The sequence below is a fragment of the Onychomys torridus genome, chromosome 19 (assembly GCF_903995425.1).
Source record: "Onychomys torridus chromosome 19, mOncTor1.1, whole genome shotgun sequence".
NCBI classification, from domain to species: Eukaryota; Metazoa; Chordata; class Mammalia; order Rodentia; family Cricetidae; genus Onychomys; species Onychomys torridus.
Window position 1 is genome coordinate 61,179,213 of NC_050461.1, and position 21,778 is coordinate 61,200,990.

Here is a 21,778-nt window from a genome sequence, read left to right on the forward strand (position 1 = left end):
GAAATCTCTGGGACCGGAAGTCCAGCTTCGGCAGGACTACAGTAAGCTCAAGTCCAGCCTGAGATAAGTAGCTAGTTTCAATTATATAAACAAAATCAAGTAAAACAAACCTGGGTCTCCTGAAAAGAACCTAAAAATCTATCAAGCTGTGAAAGGTTTTTGATACTTACGGGGCCACCAATTTAACAATAAATTAAAAGATAAGCACATAGGTTTACTAAAATTTTCGTGAATTGCTAAAAGAGTGCCTTGTTTAATGTAAATCATGATTAGGTCCTGGAGAGATGGCTCGGCAGCTAAGAGCACTGGCTGCTCCTCCAGAGGTCCTGAGTTCAGGTCCCTGCAACAACCATCTCTAGTGGGATCTGATGCCCTCTTCTGATATAAAGACGTACATGCAGATAGAGCACTCATACATATAAGTGAATAAATAAATCTTTTAAAAATGGATCATGAAGGGGTTGGGGATTTAGCTCAGTGGTAGAGCGCTTGCCTAGCAAGCGCAAGGCCCTGGGTTCGAGCCTCAGCTCAAAAACAAAAAACAAAAAATGGATCATGATTAATGAATAGAAATTAGTTTATAAGGGGCGTGGAGAGATGGCAGAATGATTAAGAGCACTTGCTACTCTAGCAGAGAGCATGGGGTAGCTCACAACCTCCAACCCCTGTAACTCTGGTTCCAGGGCATCTGACACCTTTTTCCTGACTTTATGGGTACCTACACTTACGTGGTATACACACATACACTCAGACGTACATAAGTACACATAAAATAAATAAATAGATTTTTAAAAAAGAAATTATAACTTCTAATGATAAGATACAAATTACCTGCTGCTAGAGCAAAATAAGCAGGCTCCCTTCCCAACCTGCTCTAGTTTCCTTCCCTTCAGTTCTGCGACCTAAGCAGAATTAGACTTTTAAAAAGTATATAGTTCATGAATAGATTTAAATTTTTTGACATCATGTTCTGTGAAAGCACTGTTTATTGGCTGTCATAAATTTGAAATATGTAGACATAATCAGCTTAAATCTATGACTCTGACTTCTGAGTTTGGCCCTCACTACCTTGTTGGTCTAAAACTTTCAGAGACTGTCTGGGCTAAATCTATTTAAAGAACTGTAACTGTAGATGTAAAATCTAAACAAATTGGGAGCCTGACTACCCACATAATGGTGGAGGGAATGTTGACTCCACAAAGTTGTCCTCTGACCTGCATACATGGACACACACACACACACACACACACACACACACACACACACACGTAAGGACTCCCTAAAGGACTATGTCTGCCCATAGACCAATTGGTGCATCTGCTTACAATCAATATAGCTATAACAAAGCAGTCTGTGTAGCAGAAGCCAAGTTCAGGATATTGACCCTCTAACAAAACATAGCAGCTCAATCCTTAAAATATTGAAAGGCAGCAAACTGAGAACAGCCATGGAAGGAAGCAAATTGACAGTTCATACATGTCTGTTAGACAGTTCACATACGTCAAAAAATAGCAACTACAAATACAAGGGAATTCTTAAAACTCAAATGAAGCTCCATGGAAAAGGACAGAAGTCTAAGACTAATCAATTGACAATAAAAGCAAAGTTGTAGAACTCTGATTTCCTGCAGTGGGAAGACAAATCTATAGACAGGGCTCTGAAACTCATTTTAAGAATAGACAAGCTCAGCTGGGCCTGCTGGCACAAGCCTGTGCTATAGATTCTTGGTAGATCGAAGAAGTTCTGAAAGTACAAGGGTGTCATGTACCACTTAGTGAGACTCTGTCTCAAAATAAAAAGGAGGACTGGGAATGTAGCTCGGTGGTAAAGTTTCCCCTCATATAATCTAGTGTGTGACAGGGAGCAAGAAGTCAGGCAACATAAACTGAGAACTATCAAGTAGCAACATCGACTGCTTTTTAAACTCCAAGTTCAATCCCCGGTACCACAAAAATAAAAACCAACTCTAGTGGATCAGGGTTGATACAGGAAAAGAACTGACAGGGTGAAAGCAAAGGTGGGGGGTGGGGGGTTAGGGTGGTTTACAGGCTGTGGTCCTGCTACAGTGGCTGTCTCCTGATGGGATAATCCGATACTCGTTCAGTCCATGAGATTGGATGTCTCAGCAGTTCCAGTCTGATGCTGGAATGCAGGGGATTCCTAAGAGCTGCTGGTCTTCAGTCCATATTGGAATCCTGAAGGAACTTACCAGCAAGAGCGCAATCAGGGAAGAAAAAAAAAAAAAAAAAAAAGCAAGAGCTGCCTTCTTCCGAGTCATTTCATGTGCACCAACACCAGAAGGTGTGGCCCATATTTTAGGGTGGGTCTTCCCACCTCAAATAATTCATTCAAGAAAACCCCTCACGAGCATGCATAGCTTCTTGGGTTTTAGTTGATTACATATGTAGTCAAGTTAACAACCAAGATTATATCCAATAAGAGATTCAATTGGGTTGGGGATTTAGCTCAGTGGTAGAGCGCTCAGCTAGCAAGCGCAAGGCCCTGGGTTCGATCCTCAGCTTAAAAAAAAAAAAAAAAAAAGGTGGTAGCACACGCCTTTAATGTCAGCATTCCGGAGGTAGAGACAAGTGGATCTCACTGAGTTCAAGGCCAGCCTGGGCTACCGAGTGAGTTCCAGGAAAGGCTCCAAAGCTACATAGAGAAACTCTGTCTCAAAAAAAAGAAAAAGAAAAACAAAAGCCAGAGAGATTCAAATAGATGTGTCTCAGTTCAGACTATGAGATAAGGCCTAATGTTCCAGCAGTGGCTACACTGTTTTTATGTTATTTTCTTTATATTTGTCTTTACGCTAAAAGTCTTTCAACTTTAAAGTGAGGAAATGCCCAATATTGAAACCTTATTAAGCATCTCTGAAGGCAGAGACTTAGGAGGTGCTGGATCATGGCCTGGTTCTTTACGAAGCCCCATCCCATAGGCTGAAGAAATCAGGCCACATCCCCAGTAGTCTTTTTCTGGGACAGAGTCCAGAAACTGTGCTGCAGTTATAAAGCCTCTAATTTGTGCTCTAACTTGTCAGCACCTGTTCCCTCCACATTCTTTTTCATGTGTCCTATGTTGAATTAAATCATGGGATGTGAAACTTTCTGTAAGCCCCCCAAAACTTAGACAAGCCACATTTATTTATTTATGTTTTTGTCCAGAGGACTTTCTCTGATGGCTCTTTCCTCTGGACCTCTCCTCATCATCCTCTTCACAGCAGCTGTCTCTTTTACTTTCAAACTTGCAAAGCTCTCTCTCTCTCTCTCTCTCTCTCTCTCTCTCTCTCTCACTCTCTCTCTCTCTTTAAAATTTATTTTTATCTCATGTGCATTGGTGTTTTGCCATGGGTGTCAGGTCTCCTGAAACTGGAGTCACAGACTGCTGTGAGCTGCCATGTGGGTGCTGGGAACTGAATCCCGATACTCTGAAAGAGCAGTCAGTGATCTTAGCCTCTGAGCCATCTCTGCAGTGCTCAAGCAATTTCTCTTAATGAAGATCCTTTCTTAGTTTTAAAGAGTGGTTCTCAACCTTTCTAATGCTTGTGACCCTTTAATATGATCCCTCACGTTGTGGTGATTATCACTATAATTTTTTTTTTTTTTTTTTTTTGGTTTTTTGAGACAGGGTTTCTCTGTAGCTTTGGAGCCTGTCCTGGACTAGCTCTGTAGACTAGGCTGGCTTCGAACTCACAGAGATCCACCTGCCTCTGCCTCCTGAGTACTGGGATTACAGGTGTGTGCCACCACTGCCTGGCCTCACTATAAAATTATTTTTGTTGCTACTTCATAACTGTAATTTTGCTACTGTTATAAATCATAATGTAACTATCTATGTTTTCCAATGGTCTTTGGTGGCCCCTGTGAAAAGGTTATTCATTCCTAAAGGTGTTGTGATCTACATGTTGAGAACTGCTGTTTTTAAACTGAAGTATCTTCTTCCCTTTAAGAACCTGTTATGCTTTTAAAAATATAATTGTGGTTGGAGAGATGGCTCAGAGGTTAAGAGCACTGGCTGCTCTTCCAGAGGTCTTGAGTTCAATTCCCAGCAACCACATGGTGGCTCACAACCATCTGTAATGAGATCTGGTGCCCTCTTCTGGCCTGCAGGCACACTTGCAGGCAGAACACTATACAAAATGATTAAGTCTTTTAAAAATGTGTGTGTGTGTGTGTGTGTGTGTGTGTGTGTGTGTGTGTGTGTGTATATTTGTACTGTTCTAGCATTCTCCTGCCTCAAGGCCTGAGTCATGGTCTTGAGGCCCCTTTCTTCTAATTTCTCAATAGTAATTATGAGTCAGCTCCTTTCTTGCCAACAGCTGCCATCTCATTCTTATATCTAATTAAGAACAGATGACCTCTAACTTACAATGTTTTTATTTTCGGGTAGTTCTATGCCTTCAATAGAAACTGCATCAGATTTTAAATTTTGATAGTTTTCCAGCCCAACAAAATGCAATGCAATGCACTCTAGCATTGATGCAAAGCTTTGCAGTGGCAGCAAGTTGCAGGCCCCAGTCAATATGCTCCATGATAGAAAGGTTTGGCAGCCAATAACCTGCAGCTCATGATAATTTTCATTTATGCCATTTTAACTTTACACTGAGGTTATTGGGACATAATCCTATCCTAAATCAGTAACATTTGCACAGAACCCTCAAACTTAACAAACACTAGGCCCTACTGCCTAACCTGTAGCCCTCATGAGACTTGAACATACACATATATGCACATGACAGAAAAATTAATGGAAAAAGAGACTCTGGATTTGAAAGACAGCAAGGGGAAATACAGGGTATAAGAGTGTTTGGAGGAAGGAAAAGAAGGTAGAAATGATGTAATTGTCTCAAAGAAATCCACATGATTATCGTGGTGATATTTTATTTGTGCTGAAATGTGATATTTTACTTGTATGTTAATACATAAAGTTACCTAGAGATAAGAGGTCATCAAGCCAGAAACAGAAGTCAGGTGTTGGTAGCACATGACCTTAATCCGGTCACATAGCAAGCAGAGTCTCTGTGTGGTCAAGGACACAGCCAAGTGTGGTGACTTGAGCCTTTAATCCCAGCACCAACCATAGAGACCTGGAGGTATATATAGACAGGCAATGACAAGGAAGTCACATGGCTGGGCTTAGAGCCAATGAAAAAGCAGAACAGGAAGGCAATAAAAACATGGGTTAGATGGGAAGAAGTCTCTCTGGGGAAGTGACAGTGGTGAGGTGGTGATATAAGGTAGCCGTGGCTCTTTGCTAGTTCTCTGATCTCTTTGGCTCTTACCTCTGTGTTTGGCTCTGTGTTTCTTATTTAATAAGACTGTTTAGAAATTTGTCTACAGACCATTGTGGATGCAGAAAAGGCTTTTGACACAATCCAACATCCCTTTCTGTCTACCTGACCCAGCCAGCAAGGCTACCGCTCCGTTGATCGCAGTCGGAAGTTTTTCTGTGTCCCACCTGATTCTGTAGCAGCTTGGTCCCAAGTAAACACACAGAGGCTTATTATATTAATTACAAACTGTATGGCCTATGGCTTTAGCTTCTTGCTAGCTAGCTCTTTCCTTTTAAATTAGCCCATTCCTATTAATTTATATGTTGCCACGTGGCCTTGGCGTTCTGGTCTGCTGGCATATTGTTGCTCATTTGGCGGTAGATTGGCATCTCCTCAACTCCACCCTCCTCCTCCTCCTCCTCCTTCTCCTCCTCCTCCTCCTCCTCCTCCTTCTCCTCCTTTTTCTGAGACAGGATTTCTCTGTGTAACACTCCTGGGTGTCCTGGAACTCACTCTGTAGATCAGGCTGGCCTCGAACTCACTCAGCTCTCCCTGCTTCTGCCTCCCAAGTGCTGAGATTAAAGGTGTATGCCACTACCCTTCTTTTTTCACTATCTCATTTGGATTTTCCCGCCTGGTTCATCCTGCCTCCCATAGGTCAATGCAGCTTTATCTATTATCCAATGAGAGTCACCTGTATTCACAGCATACAGAAAGACATCCCACAGCAGCTGATCAACAGAAATGCTGAAGATCTTAGTAACCAGGGAACTCAAGGCTTTTGCATGCAAGAATAGTGCAAACTTGGGGTTGTGGATTTAGCTCAGTGGTAGAGCACTTGCCTAGCAAGCGCAAGGCCCTGGATTCGGTCCTCAGCTCCAGAAAAAAAAAAAAAAAAAAGAATAGCGCAAACAAAGCAAGCAAAACATGAGGTGATGCTTATAGTTAGCTTAGGCAATTACAAGTACAATGAGAGAATATATGTGGTGTTACTGTCTCATCGTCTTTGGTCATGTGAAAAAGAGCCAAGAGTATTCCTCTCAAGACTTTGCCTTTCCCACAGAGACAATGTGGACATGCCAGAGCATTTCCTTACTTCCAAGTTACTTCACTCAGCATGGTTGATATAGTTCTTTCTAGAAGGCCACCTTGTGGGAAGAGCACCTGCACTCTGCCCCATCCGTAGTTCACAGTAAGTTCACAGCTTTCTTACGGTGTTTCAGTCACTGCTCTATTGCGGTGAAGAGTCAACTTTTATAAAGAAAGTATTTCACTGGGGCTGGCTTACAGTTTTAAAGGTTAGTCCATTATCATCATGGTGGGGAAGCTGGCAGCAGGAAGGGAGGCATGGAAGGCATGGTAATTGAAGGGTCCAGGAATATAAAAATATAAAATTATAAGTTTAAAAAATAAAAACTGTCAGTCATCAGCCTAAAGGTTAATGTTAACAATGGCTGTCTGCTTTACAGCCAGCTCCTCTGTCAGGAGTTAACATTTAACCCCTCCCCCTTATACCCAACAACTTCCTGGACCAAAGTTAACTTTTTTTTTCCCAGAGCTGAGGACTGAACCCAGGGCCTTGCACTTGCTAGGCAAGCCCTCTACCACTGAGCTACAACCCCAGCCCCCAAAGTTAACTTTTAATAGTTGTTTCTATGAGACTTCTAGCATGCACCCCATTCCTGATGGTCCTATGTGACTCCAAGCATGCACCCCGTGCCTGACACTATAAAAGGGGCCAGTAACAGCCTCCATGGCCACAGCCCCGGAATTCCAACATTGGCTGTGGTCTCAGCTAGCTGATAAGCTTTTGTGCCCTGCAGTATTTTATTTTATTTTATTTTATTTTATTTTTATTTTTATTTTTCTGGAATAAAGTTTCTTCTGGTTTAATAGACTTTGGTGGTCTGTCACCCATTATTGCATGACCCCAGACCCAACACTAATGGAGAAATAGTTGAAAGCTATATTCTAATATTCAGGCAGAGGGAGAGAGAAAGAAAGGGGGGGTGCGCAAGCATAGCATGGGCTTTTTGAAACCTCAAACCGTATTCCCAGTAACACAATTCCTCTAAAATTGTAGATTAGGCCACACTTCCTGATCCTCCTAATCCTATCAAAGAGTTCCATTCCCTGGTTCCTAAGCATTTGTCTCAGTTAGGGTTTCTATTGCTGTGAAGAGACACCATGACCAAAGCAACTCTTATAAAAGAAAACATTCAATTGGAGTGACTTACAGTTTCAGAGGTTTAGTCTATTATCATTATGGCAGGAAGCAAGGCAGCATGCAGACAGACATGGTATTTGAGTGGTAGCTGAGAGTTCTATATCTTGATCAGTAGGCAACGGGAAGCAGCTGTGTGTCACATTGGGCATAGCTTGAGCAATAAGACCTCAAAGCCCACTTCTACAGTGACACTTCCTCCAACAAGGCCACACCCACTCCAAGGCCATAGCTCCTAATAATGCCACTCCCTATGGGCATTCAAACACATGAGTCCCTGGGGGCCATACCTATTCAAACCACCACAGCATTAAAATGTTTGCACCTATAGGGGCCATTCTTATTCAAATCACTACATACAGGTTTCCATACCTTTCATGTTATTGGACCAGACTTCCTACCTTGTTTGAACAGTTTTCTTCAGTATATTCTTCATAGGGTTTTCCATTATTCAATGTAACTTGGTTTAAAAGTAAAAACATTAGTTTGACAGTTACCTATTTTGTATCTTCTAAAAGGTACTCCATGTTGGGGGTATCTTTATTTTAAATCCAGATTCCTAAATTCCCAAATAATAAAAGTTCTTCCTAGTAAGAAAAAAGAGAGAATAAAAACTAGCCCCAATTTGTTGTCTTACTATGTTGCTATTGATATTAAAAACCTCAACATGTAACAAATTAAACACTTTGTGAAACCTCATTGCATATTCAAAATACCGCCTGCTTTGGAGTAAATTTGATATATTCATTCATATTCACGATACATGGAGGTTTTGAGTTGACTCCTCTTATTCAAGTCATTGAGAAAAAAACCAGCCTCCAATGAGAGAACATTAATATTTTTTTTATCAAAATTGGCCAAATGCTAGGGCCAAACTGATATCATCAGAGGTAAAAATATATGCCCAAGAATATGAATACTAGCTACACTACTAAAAATGTTTTTTAATTTATTATTATTTCATTTTTAATTTTATGCATCTGAGTGTTTTGTCTGTATGTATGTACATCATGTGTGTGCAGTACTCACAGAGACCAGAAGGGTCATCAGTTCTATAGCTGGAGGGAAGATGTTGTTAGCCCATGTGGGTTCTGAGAATCAAACCTGGGTCCTCTGCTGCAGCAGCAAGTGTTTCTAACTGCCAAAACACCTCTCCAGCATCCCTAAAATAACTTTTAAGGGGAATACCTTAGAAAAGGATTTATGTTTAGAAAGAGAACCTATAGAGAAAGTGTCATTTCAAAATACAGTAAAGGGAAAAAATTGTAACCTGAACGTATACCCTAATAGCTCTGAGCATTCAAAGCATCCCCTTGTATGGTTAACCAAGATTTTAAAAAATGCTAGATAATATTTTGTTGTTGAAAAATAAATGACAATACTGAAATGAATGGCAAAATGAAACTCCTATTTGAGTTTTATTTCCTTCTTTTTTTAAAGGTTTAATTTATTATGTATACAGCATGTATGACTGCAGGCCAGAAGAGGGCACCAGATCTCATTACAGATGGCTGTGAGCCACCATGTGGTTGCTGGGAATTGAACTCAGGACCTCTGGAAGAACAGTCAGTGCTCTTAACCTCTGAGCCATCTCTCCAGCCCCTATTTCCTTCTTTATTATAAAATAAACAATAGACCATAGTTATGCCATAAATTATTTCCCACTGTTATGCCTACAAGTTATTTCCCACAAGTCTGATATCTTGTTTTTACTGCTGTCACTAATAATGAACTCCAATTAGTCAGTAAAAAATAGAAACAAAACTTAATTAAGAGCTAAAAAATTCTTCCAATAACTCCTAGGGTTCCTATTGCTGCGATGAAACACCATAACCAAAAAGCAAGTTGGGGAAGAAAGGATTATTTGGCTTATACTTCCAGCTCATAGTCCATCATTGGAGGAAGTCAGGACAGGGACTCAAGCAGGGCTGGAACCCAGAGGTAGGAGCTGATGCAGAGGCCGTGGAGGGTGCTGCTTACTGACTTGTTCCCCATGGCTTGCTTTCTTATAGAACCCAGGACCACCAGCCCAGGGGTGGCACCACCCACCATGGGCTGGGCCCTCCCTCATTGATCACTTATTGAGGAAATGCCTTACAACTGGATTTCATGGAGGCATTTCCTCAATTGAGCCTCCTTCTTCTCTGATGACTCTAGCTTGTGTTGACACACAAAACCACTCAGTACACTCTCACTGTAGTGAGCAGAGTGATAGTCTCATAAGTATTTCAAATACTTCAAATAGTACTCCACAAGACTCTGCAATCTTGTAAGAATTCTGTTTTACAAGGGAGACACTCCATTGTTCCAAACTTAAGGGGATATAGAAAAACAGGGAGTTGGGGGCAGGGCTGTAGATTCTTCCTTAGTTGCTTCCTGCTAAGGAATGTCATTGTTGGAGGCGGGTATTTCTGGGTCTGTTGAAAGGGGTTCTCTGGCCACCTAGCAGGAGAGTTTTAACTTTGGCTGCAATGGATCATGGATTGTCACCCTGCATTCCTGGAGAGACAAAAGGGGGAAGAGTTGGATGGTCCATGGCTCATTGGTTTTCTTTTCAGAGGTCACCCCAACTGTTTTCAGGGGCTTGAGGTACCGATCTTCTTTAACTGCTTCAGGCTGACAAAAAAAATTGGTGAGGAGACAAGGGGAGCAGTAGTTAGAGAGCCTCAGGGGAGGGTCCGTCCAAGGGGCCGTGATAAACTGTAACAGACGGCAAAGGTCCAGGACATAGGTCAAGAGGTGACTGTACAAGTCTGTAGCGAATATTTAGGAGACAAAGTTAATGAGGAAAATCTTTATACCAAGATTAACATAAATGAATATATAACGAAGTTAACACAAAGTTAAATGTAATTGTACAAATGACTGGACCATGTACTAGAGTTCTGTAGCAGAATAAAGTAACTGTACTAGCTGTTTGTTTACATCAGACTTCTGCATAAGGAACAAGCACCTGGAAGCTTTGTAAAAAGAAGTCAGTTAAATTCAGCATCTAGCTGACAGTTTAAATGAGAAATAGAATCCTGCTGAGGCACTTTTATAGGATTGTCTAGCAAAGTCCCAAAGATACTACTTGGGTATTCTGAATAACTTTCCAAAACTGGGTTTGATGACAGTGTCTGACAACTTCTTTTAATCAGAGTGTGGACCCTAGAATTAGCTTTTGGTAAGAGGAAGACTTGAAAGCCAAGGTAAAGGACATAGCCCATTGAACCAGCATGAAGGTCACCTACCAGTCAGGTGGTAGGCTTAGGGACAAGGTTCCCCTGTTCACAGCATCCTCATATGCCAGTTCTGGAGACATCGAGGGCAAAGTACTTGCTACTTCTCTCTCTCTCTCTCTCTCTCTCTCTCTCTCTCTCTCTCTCTCTCTCTCTTGTTTTAAAGATTTAGGATGTGGGTGCAGACTCTAAGATCTTCCATTGGGCAAGAGGATCCATCTCCCTATCATGTGACACGTGAAGAGTAAGTCATATTTTCTGTAGAGAAGGAGGAAGCTTTTCTGCTTTGGCCTACTTGGCTGCTGCTGGTCAGACCTACACAGCTGGGGGCAGAGCAGCAGATTTTTGGCAGGTCTGGTCTCCCTGTGCATCCTTATCCTGAAATGTGCATCCCCTTCTGCAGTGCAACCTCCTCTGGTAGAACTGTGATCCAACCAGGCGAAATACTTGGGGACCTCCTGTCATGCAAGTGTATTATAAATTTAAATCATTTTACTCAATCATTCAATTCTTCATAACCACTTTTAAAAAATATATCTGGGGATGGAGAGATGGCTCAGAGGTTAAAACTATTAACTGATCTTCCAGGCATACATGCAGGCAGAATACTGTATACATAATAAATAAATAAAATCTTTAAAAAAAGAAAAAAAGAAAGGAGACATCTTTTGCTGGGCGGTGGTGGTGCACACCTGTAATTCCAGCACTGGGGAGGCAGAGGCAGGTGGTTCTCTGTGAGTTCGAGGCCAGCCTGGTCTACAGAGCTAGTCCAGGACAGGCTCCAAAGCTACAGAGAAACTCTGTCTCGAAAAACTAAAAAACAAACAACAAAAACAACAACAAAAAACCATATTTTTTAAAATATTATTTAACATTAAACAAACTTTAACTTTGCTTTAAACTTGTTTTGAGTTATTTGCTTTAGGCTCAATTTTAAAAACAATACAAAAGACTATATGATGGGAGATATAAACTAGTTTTTCCCTCCAAGCTTGGCTCTGTAAATGAATTACGTTTGTACCTACTATGACTACAAATGCAGTTCTAAGCACATTAAAGAATCTGATTATTATTATTATATTATTATTAGGTTTTTCGAGTAATAAAGTACATTAATAACTTTGTACTAGTCAGATGTATCTATTTTTATTTTATATGTATGACTATTCTGCCTGCGTGTAGATATGTGCACCAGTTGCATGCCCGGTGCCCTCAGAGGCTCAAAGAGGGTGCCAAATGCCTAGAAACTGTAGTTATGGATGGTGGCAAGTCACCATGTGTGTTCTAGAATTTAACCTGAGTCCTCTGCAAGAGCAATAAGTACTCTAAACCACTGAGACACATTTCTAGCTCCCTAAAACATAAATGGGTAAAGGGAGAGAGAGATGTTGCATTACTGTGGTATCCAGAAGTATATATTTTGGGGTTTCTTATTTACCCAAGGCCTTTCCAAGGCTATATTCATATGACAAAACAGTTTTATGCAATTCAAAAAATATATATTTTATCTTAAGATCTCTTTCCATTCTGAATTTTGCTCTCTTGCATATTTCTTCCAGGAGAGTGACATGGGGGTAGCTATGGCATTTTCAGATCTGGTAAGAAAGAGTTAACTCAAGGACACATTCATTTTGAGCCTTATGGGGTATGTTTGTGTAAGTTTCTGTTACCTCAAAATATTGAAGTTATTACCAATCATTTCCAGTATAAGACAGGCTTTCAAAAATGCATCTTTGAGTCTGGTGTGGTCGTATTTTCAGCACCTGGGAGGCTGAGTCATGAGGATCCCCAAGAGTTTGAGGCCAGCTTATACTGTGTACCTACCTAGAGTTTGTACCAAAAACAAAACAAAACTGCATCTTTGTCAGTTATGATGGTGTACACCTATGATCCTAGCACTTGGATGACATAGCAAGGTCCCATCTCAAAACAATAACAAAACGTTAATCTTGCCGGGCGGTGTCGGTGCACACCTTTAATCCCAGCACTGGGTGGCAGAGGCAGGTGGATCTCTGTGAGTTCGAGGCCAGCCTGGGCTACAGAATGAGTTCCAGGAAAGGCTCTAAAAGTACACAGAGAAACCTTGTCTTGAAAAATTAAAAAAAAAAAAAAAAGTTACGCTCATTTAAAATGCCTGCAAAAGAAACTTTAACCCTGGTGCATATAGCTGAAGAGCTCTTGATGATTTCCAGGGGAAGGAAAGTTAGTTTTCTTTAAAAGTGTGCCCCTGTTAGGTCAACCATTCTTCAGTGGATGGCCCCACATCAATGAGTATATGGGCAGCAGAAAGTGGAATCCCATGGCTTATTTAAAAAAAAAAAAAAAGGAGCCAGGCGATGGTGGCACGCTCCTTTAATCCCAGCACTTGGGAGGCAGAGACAGGCGGATCTTTATGAGTTCGAGGCCAGCCTGGTCTACAGAGCAAGTTCCAGGACAGGTTTCAAAAAGCTACAGAGAGACCCTGCCTGGAGAAACAAAAACAAAAACAACAACAAGAGGACTTAACGTTGGGAAAGGGTGGAGCAGATCTGGGAGTTAGAGTGAAGAGTAGGGGAAATATAATCAAAATACATGGTATGCATTGCCAGAGGCCAGATCAGAGGAGCAGCAGATTGCAGTTGACTTCAGGGTCTGCCCACCAGGAGTCCAATCCCTAATGGGTAAATTTCAAATATGCAAGGCCCTGAGACCACAGACTCCAGAGTGTCTTTTGCTTCTGCTGTGTCTTTACATGTTTGCTGCTGTCATCTTTCTCTGGTATCTGGCATGGTGTGAATGGGTGCAGGGAGATCCCCACTGCCTGTAATGTAGTGTGTTTATCTCAAGGAAATATCCCATTCTACTGGGCATTTTTACCTGTAGATTATTATGAAGATGTTTTATTCTTAAGCTGAACTGCCTAATTGATAATAATGGTAGCTTATACAAAGTTTCGATGAATAAAAATGAAACAAGGAAGTGTCACACAGCTAGAACACATGAGTTTCCAGTGAGGAGCCATGTAGACCACGGCTTAGGTTAATGATCAAGAAAAACAACTGAGTTCCAGTAGTCCAGCTAGCTTAAATTCTTTTAACCTTAATGTTGGGAGATGTGTTCACTGGTTTTGGAGTTCGTCATAGCTGAAACAAAGCTTTGAAAATAACTTAAAGTTAGACTAAGATGTTTTGTCAAATAGCTTTGAGGTGAAAAACCCTAGAAGACAATCCAAAGTTTTAGAAAGGCACATCATTGAGTGAGGAATTTGTTAAGATCAAGGATCAAAAACAAAGCAGCCCAATTATCATTAGCTGACATGCCTTTCTTGCTAAGATTGTTTGATGACAAAAGGTATTAACTCCTTCTGCCCATTTCTGCCCTCAATCTCCTGATATAAAAAACTATTGATGAGTTGGTATGTACCCCAAAGATTTAAAGTAGAGCTGACGGATTGTTTTTCATATATAAAAGTTTAGATTCGTAATTCTTTTAAAATTTCTTATAAGATTACCTTTTGAGATAAGTAATAAAGTGATTGGTCCTTTCTTTGTAACTGCAAGGCACAGTCTGCCAGTAAAAGACCTGACCAAGAAGAATATCTTGCTTGCTTACACTGTTAATCTATAGCAAGTTGCTTGGGTATGAATGTATGTGGGTTCTTGAGATAATTTGCTTTTCACCTGTAATATGCAAAATATTTTATCTTGTTAAGGGATATGGAAAACATGCTGTGTTTTTTTTCACTTTTATTCATTGTAATCATTCATTTGAAAAGTAGAATGTAACCACATTATAATTTTTATATTGCCTGGTTTTGCTTGGATATATAAGCTGTAAGGGAAAGAACAAAGATAGAGTTAAAATGGGTTAGAAGGAAAACATCAAGAATGAGAGAGTTAGGAAGAAAACATCAAGAATGAGAGACAGAAATCACCAGGAAAATAAAGAATAGAGAATGCAAAAGAAGAATAAAGAAAAGGTCTGAAGGAAACCCTCAAGAGAGTGTATGACTGTCTTTTTCCCCTACCTTGTCAGATAAAAAAGTCATAATACGCATTGACTCGGTGGATTCCTTTTGAGCCCTGTGCTGCTGGAGGCTGGCCCCCAAGACAACAAAAATGCATATATTAAATTCTCAAAAAGTATTATTTTAGACATACTATCTAGATCTTGTGGCCAAACCAAGTAGAACATAAAATTATACATCACCTTGAACACAACACATATGCCTCATCCTTGTTCTTTGTAGAGGATAAATCTTATGAAACTGCATGCCAAAATTAATCAATGAGAGACTAGGTGACACAAACTTCATCAGGTGAGAGAAGGTCAACCAAGGCTTGGTTCTAGACACAGAACATGAAAAGAATTTGCCTCTGCTATTTCCGTCTCTTCCCTCAGACACATGGTACTGGTAGGATGAGCATGTTCTGAGGTCACAGACAAGATCACAGTTCCACAGTGAACAACGCGTGAAAACCTATCTACCCACAGCTCTAAACACCCCACTCTTCCTAGGTGCAAAGGGAATTGTGGGAGACAATCAAGGAAGTGGGCTGGAGGTATAGCTCAGTGAGAGAGTGCTTGCCTAGCATGCATGAAGCCTTAGGTTCAATCCCAACTTAAGAGGAGATGGCAGGGAATGAGGAGAGGAGAGGAGAGAAGATTAAAACCAAATCCTGCCAGTGGGAATATTAAATTAGGGCCCAGCTGAGGAAGAATCCTGAGAATGGTGAGATTTTGGCTGGGTCATTTTACAAAATGCAAAAAAAATAAAAAATAAAAAAAATAAAAAAAAATAAAGGAAAGATGTGATTTAGAAATCTCTTTTTCCAACTCTGTAGAAAATTCCAGAAAAGCAAAGTCATCACAACCATCTGAGACTATTTTCTGATAGCCCTGTATTCCATAGCCCGTTTTTTTTTTTTTTTTCAAGTTTGAAAAAAAAAAGGAACTTTATTAGTTCTGCTAAGTACAACTGGAAGGTAACAAACAAAATGATACTATGATTACATTTGAGGTTTTTCCTTTGGTATTAAGAAGCACACTACCAATATCAAATAAGTTCTGTTTTTTTTCCTCCTTAACCTCCCATGATATTTTAAAGTGAAACTTGGAGCTTCGTCTTCCTTATATTTTATAATAATTAGGGCACGAGATTTGTAAGGCCACACATATGAAGATGTTACTGTGAGTGGCTCCTCTATTTATTTGTCAAGGCAGGGTCTCTTGTAGCCCACAGCGGTCTTAAAATTGCTGTCACTCTTGATCCTCCTGACTTAGCCTCCCAAGAGCATGGATTACAGGTGTGTGCCATGATGCCCTGCCATAGCCCGATTTTATGCCATTGAGATTTAGGGGGAAAAGCTCATGAACTAGGAAAAGCTTTGATAAATCTTAGTAGATGACAAATCATAATTAGTATCTCAGCAGAAGGTATTACTAAGCACAAACTACCACCCCAAGTCCCAGTATTCTTGTTACAACAACCATGAGCCTTTAGGTTCCTTCTGATAAACTTTTGTCATGTGACTCAAGAGTGCCACCTTCTCTCTCCCTCTCGCCTGCAGACTGCACTGCCTCCTGCTGGACTTGGTCCCTCCTGTCAGAGTGATTGTCCTTTTGTGGGGGGAGGGGGAAAGGGAGTAGAGACAGGGTTTCTCTGTAGCTTTGGTGCCTGTCCTGGATCTCACTCTGTAGACCAGGCTGGCCTCGAACTCACAGAGATCCACCTGGCTCTGCCTCCCGAGTGCTGGGATTAAAGGTGTGTGCCACCACCGCCCGCACAGTGATTGTCTACATCTTTCTCCTGCGCTTTACTTGCTCTCCTATTTATGTCCTATTGACTTATTCCAAACTACATCTAATACCTCATTCAAATGTCAGTTAAATATTCAATACCTTGATATTAAGAGTACAGTCACCAAGGTCGTATGAAAACGTTTCAATTTTGTGTCAGTGGCTTTCCAACCATGCTCTTCTGAAAAGCACGAGTCAGCACAGATACAATTAGCTGTCCACACTCACCATCATCGCTCATTTTAGAAATGCAAGCACAGTCTGGGGCGGTGGTGGTGCACGCCTTTAATCTCAGCACTCAGGAGGCAGAGGCAGGCGGATCTCTGTGAGTTTGAGGCCAGCCTGGTCTACAGAACAGGTTCCAGGATAGCCAGGGCTACAAAGAGAAACCCTGTCTCAAACAAACAAACAAACAGACAGACAGACAAACAGACAAAAAGGAAAATGCAAGCACAGTGGGTTGGAGAGACGGCTCAGTGGTTAGGCACCGGCTGCTCTTGCAAGGACCCAGATTTGGTTCCTAGCACCCACACGGTAGCTCCTAGCCATCTGTAACCCTAGTTCCAAAGTATCTGATGCCCTCTTCTGGCCTCCTTGGGCACCAGGTATGCATGAGGTACACAGATGTACATGCAGACAAAACACCCGTACACATTAAATAAAATACATTGATTACTTTAAAATTTTTATTTATTTATTTATATTTTTTGAGACAAGGTTTCTCTGTGTAACAGCCCTGGCTGTCCTGGAACTTGCTTTGTAGACCAAGCTGGACTCAAACTCACAGAGGTCCACTTGCCTCTACCTCCTGAGGCTGGGATTGAAGGTGTGCGTCTCCACCTCCAGGCTTTCTTTTTCTTTTTAATTAATTTTTTAAAAAGACAAGCAAACATAGACTAGGGGTGTAGTTCCATTGGTAGTGTGTTTGCCTAGCTTGCATGACGCCCTGGATTTGATGTCCAGCATCACATAAATCAGTTGATGTGGGGCACATCTGTCATTCCCACACTTGAGAAGTTGAAGGAAGATGATCATCCTCAGATACATAGTAAGTTCAAGGTCAGCCTGGGCTAAGTGAAGACATGTCTCAGAAATAAATAATAAATAAAATAAACGGAAATGTGAACAAGTTTTTTTGGCTTGCTTAACTCAGAGTTGGAATTTTTCAAATGCATAGACTACAGCATCTTTTGTTTATTCCAAACCACTGCTCACCTTACTGTTGTATCTGAGATGCTTAGGTTGTAGCATTGGTATTTCCATGGTGCCTTCCACATTTGATCACCCACTCTCTGCCCCCATTATTTCCACACACAGTGTCTGTCCTTGCTGCTGACTTTTGATGATCTTCTGGTATCATCTTACTTGTTCCTCGTAGATGACTCTGTTTATAAACTCTAGAGTATGACATGGAAAAGGTCTCCAAAGGGGACTTGCAGTCAGGATGAGGAAGAAACTGTTAGTCCAGAGAAGGAAAACCTAAGAAGGTCAAGAAATGACCCAGCTGGTACCAGTAGAGGTACATGATGACACCCAAAATCTTACAAGACCCCATTCACCTTATCTTAGCATTGCACAAGGAAAATGGGACTTTTGTGTAGGGGACCCTTAACTAACTCAGACTGTCTGCACTAATACATACATCACAATAGAAATTAATTCCAGGTAAATAAAATTAAAATTGTATTTCTTGGACATCTGTGTTCTGAGTTATGTACTGGTTGGTTTTTGGTTTTTTTGTTTTTGTTTTTGTTTTTTTGTTTTTTGTTTTGTTTTGTGTGTGTGTGTGTGTGTGTGTGTGTGTGTGTGTGTGTGTGTGTGAACTTGACACAAACTAGAGTCATCAGAGAGGAAGGAGCCTCAGTTGAGGAAATGCCTACATGAGATCCAGCTGTAAGGCATTTTCTCAGGAGGTGATCAGTGTGGGAAGGCCAGCCCATTGTGGGTGGTACCAACCCTGGGCTAGTGGTCCTGGGTTCTAAAAGAAAGCAGGCTGAGCAAGCCATGAGGAACAAGCCAGTAAGCGGCTCCTCTCATGGCCTCTGCATCAGCTCCTGCTTCCAGGATCCTGCCCTGCTTGAGTTCCTGCCCTGACTTCCTTTAGTGATAAACAGCAATGTGGAAGTGGAAGACAGATGACCTATGTTCCCCAGCTTCCTTTTGTGCCATGGTGCTTCATTGCAGCAATAGAGACTCTAAGGCAGCAACAATAGCACCCTGTATTTGAGGGGGAACAAAACCTAGGGATGAAGAGACAGTTCAGTGGGAAAGGAACCTGACACCAAGCCTCATAATCTGAGTGTAAAGAGCCTTTGGGCAAAGAAAGAGTGCCCAAGCCACTTCTTTCACTTAATGAGAATATCCTGGGCAAAAAATACGAGTCAAAACTCAAATGTGGGGGTTGGGGATTTAGCTCAGTGGTAGAGGAAGGAGATCTCCTGGAACCTGAAGTTATTGGAGTAATTTGTTTCTCTTCATTTTCAAGCTTCAATTTGTTGTGAGGGAATAAGAGTATCAAAATAAAACAAGTGTTATATTCAAAGATCCATTCCTTGAGACTCAGTATCATATTATCAAAGCCAAGGAAAACCTAGCTTTTCTCTTACTTGGTTTCTCCTTCCCCATTATAAGTCTGTATCTCAGTTCCTCGATTCTGTGACTGAGCAAGAAGTGAGTCACAGTATTGCAGAAATTCAAATCATCCTGTATAAATACACAGGGAAATGATTCATTTGTTTCAGATGTCCTTAAAGGAACCACAAGGTGCCACCAGCAAGATTAAGCACCCATAACATTTATCCACCAGAGGGCGCAAGAAGCTAATGTTTTAAAATGCCATTTGCGGAGCCCTACTGGCTAACGTATGCCGAGACTGTGGAAGGGCCAAATAGGAAGCAATGGGTGTGGTATGATTGGTGTTGATTGTAGCCAATGTAGTCTTGATGTCTTCACAGTGGTTCAGAATGCCAACTCTGTAAACAGCTGCATCTGAAGGAGAGAGTCAGCGGTGTCATTCTGTTTGAAATTTTGAAATTGCTTGCTAAACGACTCTCTCTCTCTCTCTCTCTCTCTCTCTCTCTCTCTCGTGTGTGTGTGTGTGTGTGTGTGTGTGTGTGTGTGTGTGTGTGTGTGTGTGTGTGTGTGATGCTCATGCCACAGCGCACAATGTGGAGGTCAGAGGACAACTCTCAGGGATCAGCTCTCTCGGCCACCTAGTGGGATGGGTTTTTAAACTCAGGTTGTCACAATTGTGCACAAGCACCTCTACCCGCTGAGCCACCCCACTAGCCCTATAAACAGAGCTTAAAACAAACAAACAAAAAAAAACAAAAAACTTCTTTTAAAGCGGGGAGGAGGAGGCAAAATATGGTGGTAAATTACAACACAACTGAATTTAAACAAACACCTTTGACAACAAGATAAAATGCCAGTGGCATTGGGGAACTATTTTCAGCAGGAAAATAAGGAACTGGCAAGTCTTAGAGCAAATGTGTGGAGTCTAATTTCATTCAGTTTCAGTCTCTTGTAATTGCATTTAGTTGGGTTTATATGTAAATGGTGCTAATGAATAGAACATTGTGTCTTGTATTTTTTTCTTTCCACACGTAAAACTGAAACTTGAACACCACACCCCTTGTTATAGGCAGGTGAGGCAGTAAAGTCTATAGTCCTAAAGTCCTACTGTGAACAAGCCAAGCATGTGCATGGAACTGAAAACGATAAACAAATTACTCAGGTTTGAGCAAGGTGTTCAGCCACTGCAGAATTCTCACAACTGGGAGATCTTGGAGAAGATTCCCTTTTTAATTTATTTCTCCATGTGCCAATTTTCCTTTGGTATAACCTGTTACCCCCAACACATGGTGACTTAAAGCAGCAAAGATGGACGATCTCATGGTTTGTGAGGCTGAAGGTATCTCATAAGACATCAGGGTACCCTTCAGTATCGGCATCTGAAGGCTTGCCTGAGGCTAAACCCACCTCAAGCTTTTTTTGAACGTGGATATTGGAAAGTCTCAGCTCTTTGCTTGTCAACTTGTAGGGTAGTTGGAGGATCCCCACACCAGAGAAATGGGCTGCTCTAGGCATGAAGTTCCAATGGACCCGAAGGAGATGCTTATGTTTGATAACCCATCGTTTCCACGTGGCTGCCCTGGCCAGCACTTCCAGTGTTGGGGACTACGTAAGAAGCATCAATGTCAGGTAGTTCGTTCGAACCACTGAGGGCCCCACATCAAACTCCTCTAGTGTTTGAGGTATTTATAGCATTTCCACAGGGCCAACCTAAACACAAGCAGGAAATTCTCCACCAGACGGTCTTTAGTTCCTGCTCCTGCTGCTCCAGTAGCCTCTGCAGCCTTCTCTATACCCTCTTCTTCATTCTTTCATGTTTGCTGCGATGAAGTGTATGATGGAGACGAGTCAGGGGAGGAAGGACTTAATGACAATTTCACGAGTGACTGTCTGCCATGGGGGGACATGACTGGGCACTTCAGTCGTGCCGGCTAGGAACTAAGAGGGGATACAGGGAGGAACCCAGGGAAGTGCATCCCCAAGGAATACCAGTGACATGCTTCTCCCACTGAACTCACCTCCTACCTTTTGCCACCTCCCTATAATGTTCTGGTGACTTTATTATCTACCCACATGCCTTGACAGACACACCCGGAGTACTTAGCAAGTCCCCTGTGTTTCTCAGTCCAATCACGTTATCGACATATAATATTAACCGTCACAATCCTTATTCTCCTTACCATCCCACTCCATCTGTTGGTGCCCTCTCTAGTTCCCCACATGCCATTGCCACGCTGCTCCAGAGATTTTCAGATGCTAAGGGCAGAAGAACAGGAAAAGTTCCCTCACTGATATGGGTCTCTAATTCTCAATACAAAGCCACTTCCATCTGATAATACCAAGATTAACATCTTTTCACTTATCTCTGGCACATTATTATTGTAAAGTATTTCTATCTTAGGCCAGCAAGGTGGCTCGGTGGGTAAAGGTGTCTGCTGCCAAGCCTGACAACCTGCGTTCCATCCCCAGGACACACATGGTAGAAGAACCAATTACTGAAAGTTGTCCTCTGCCCCACACAACTGTATCATGGTGCACATGGTGCTCACACACATACTCACAAAATTAATAATATTAAAAAGCCCTATGTTTGGGCTGTAGCTGTAGCTCAGTTGGCAGAGAATATACCTACCATGCATGAGAACTGGGTCCAATCACCAGGACTGAATAAACTGGGCATGATAGCATACACACACACACACACACACACAC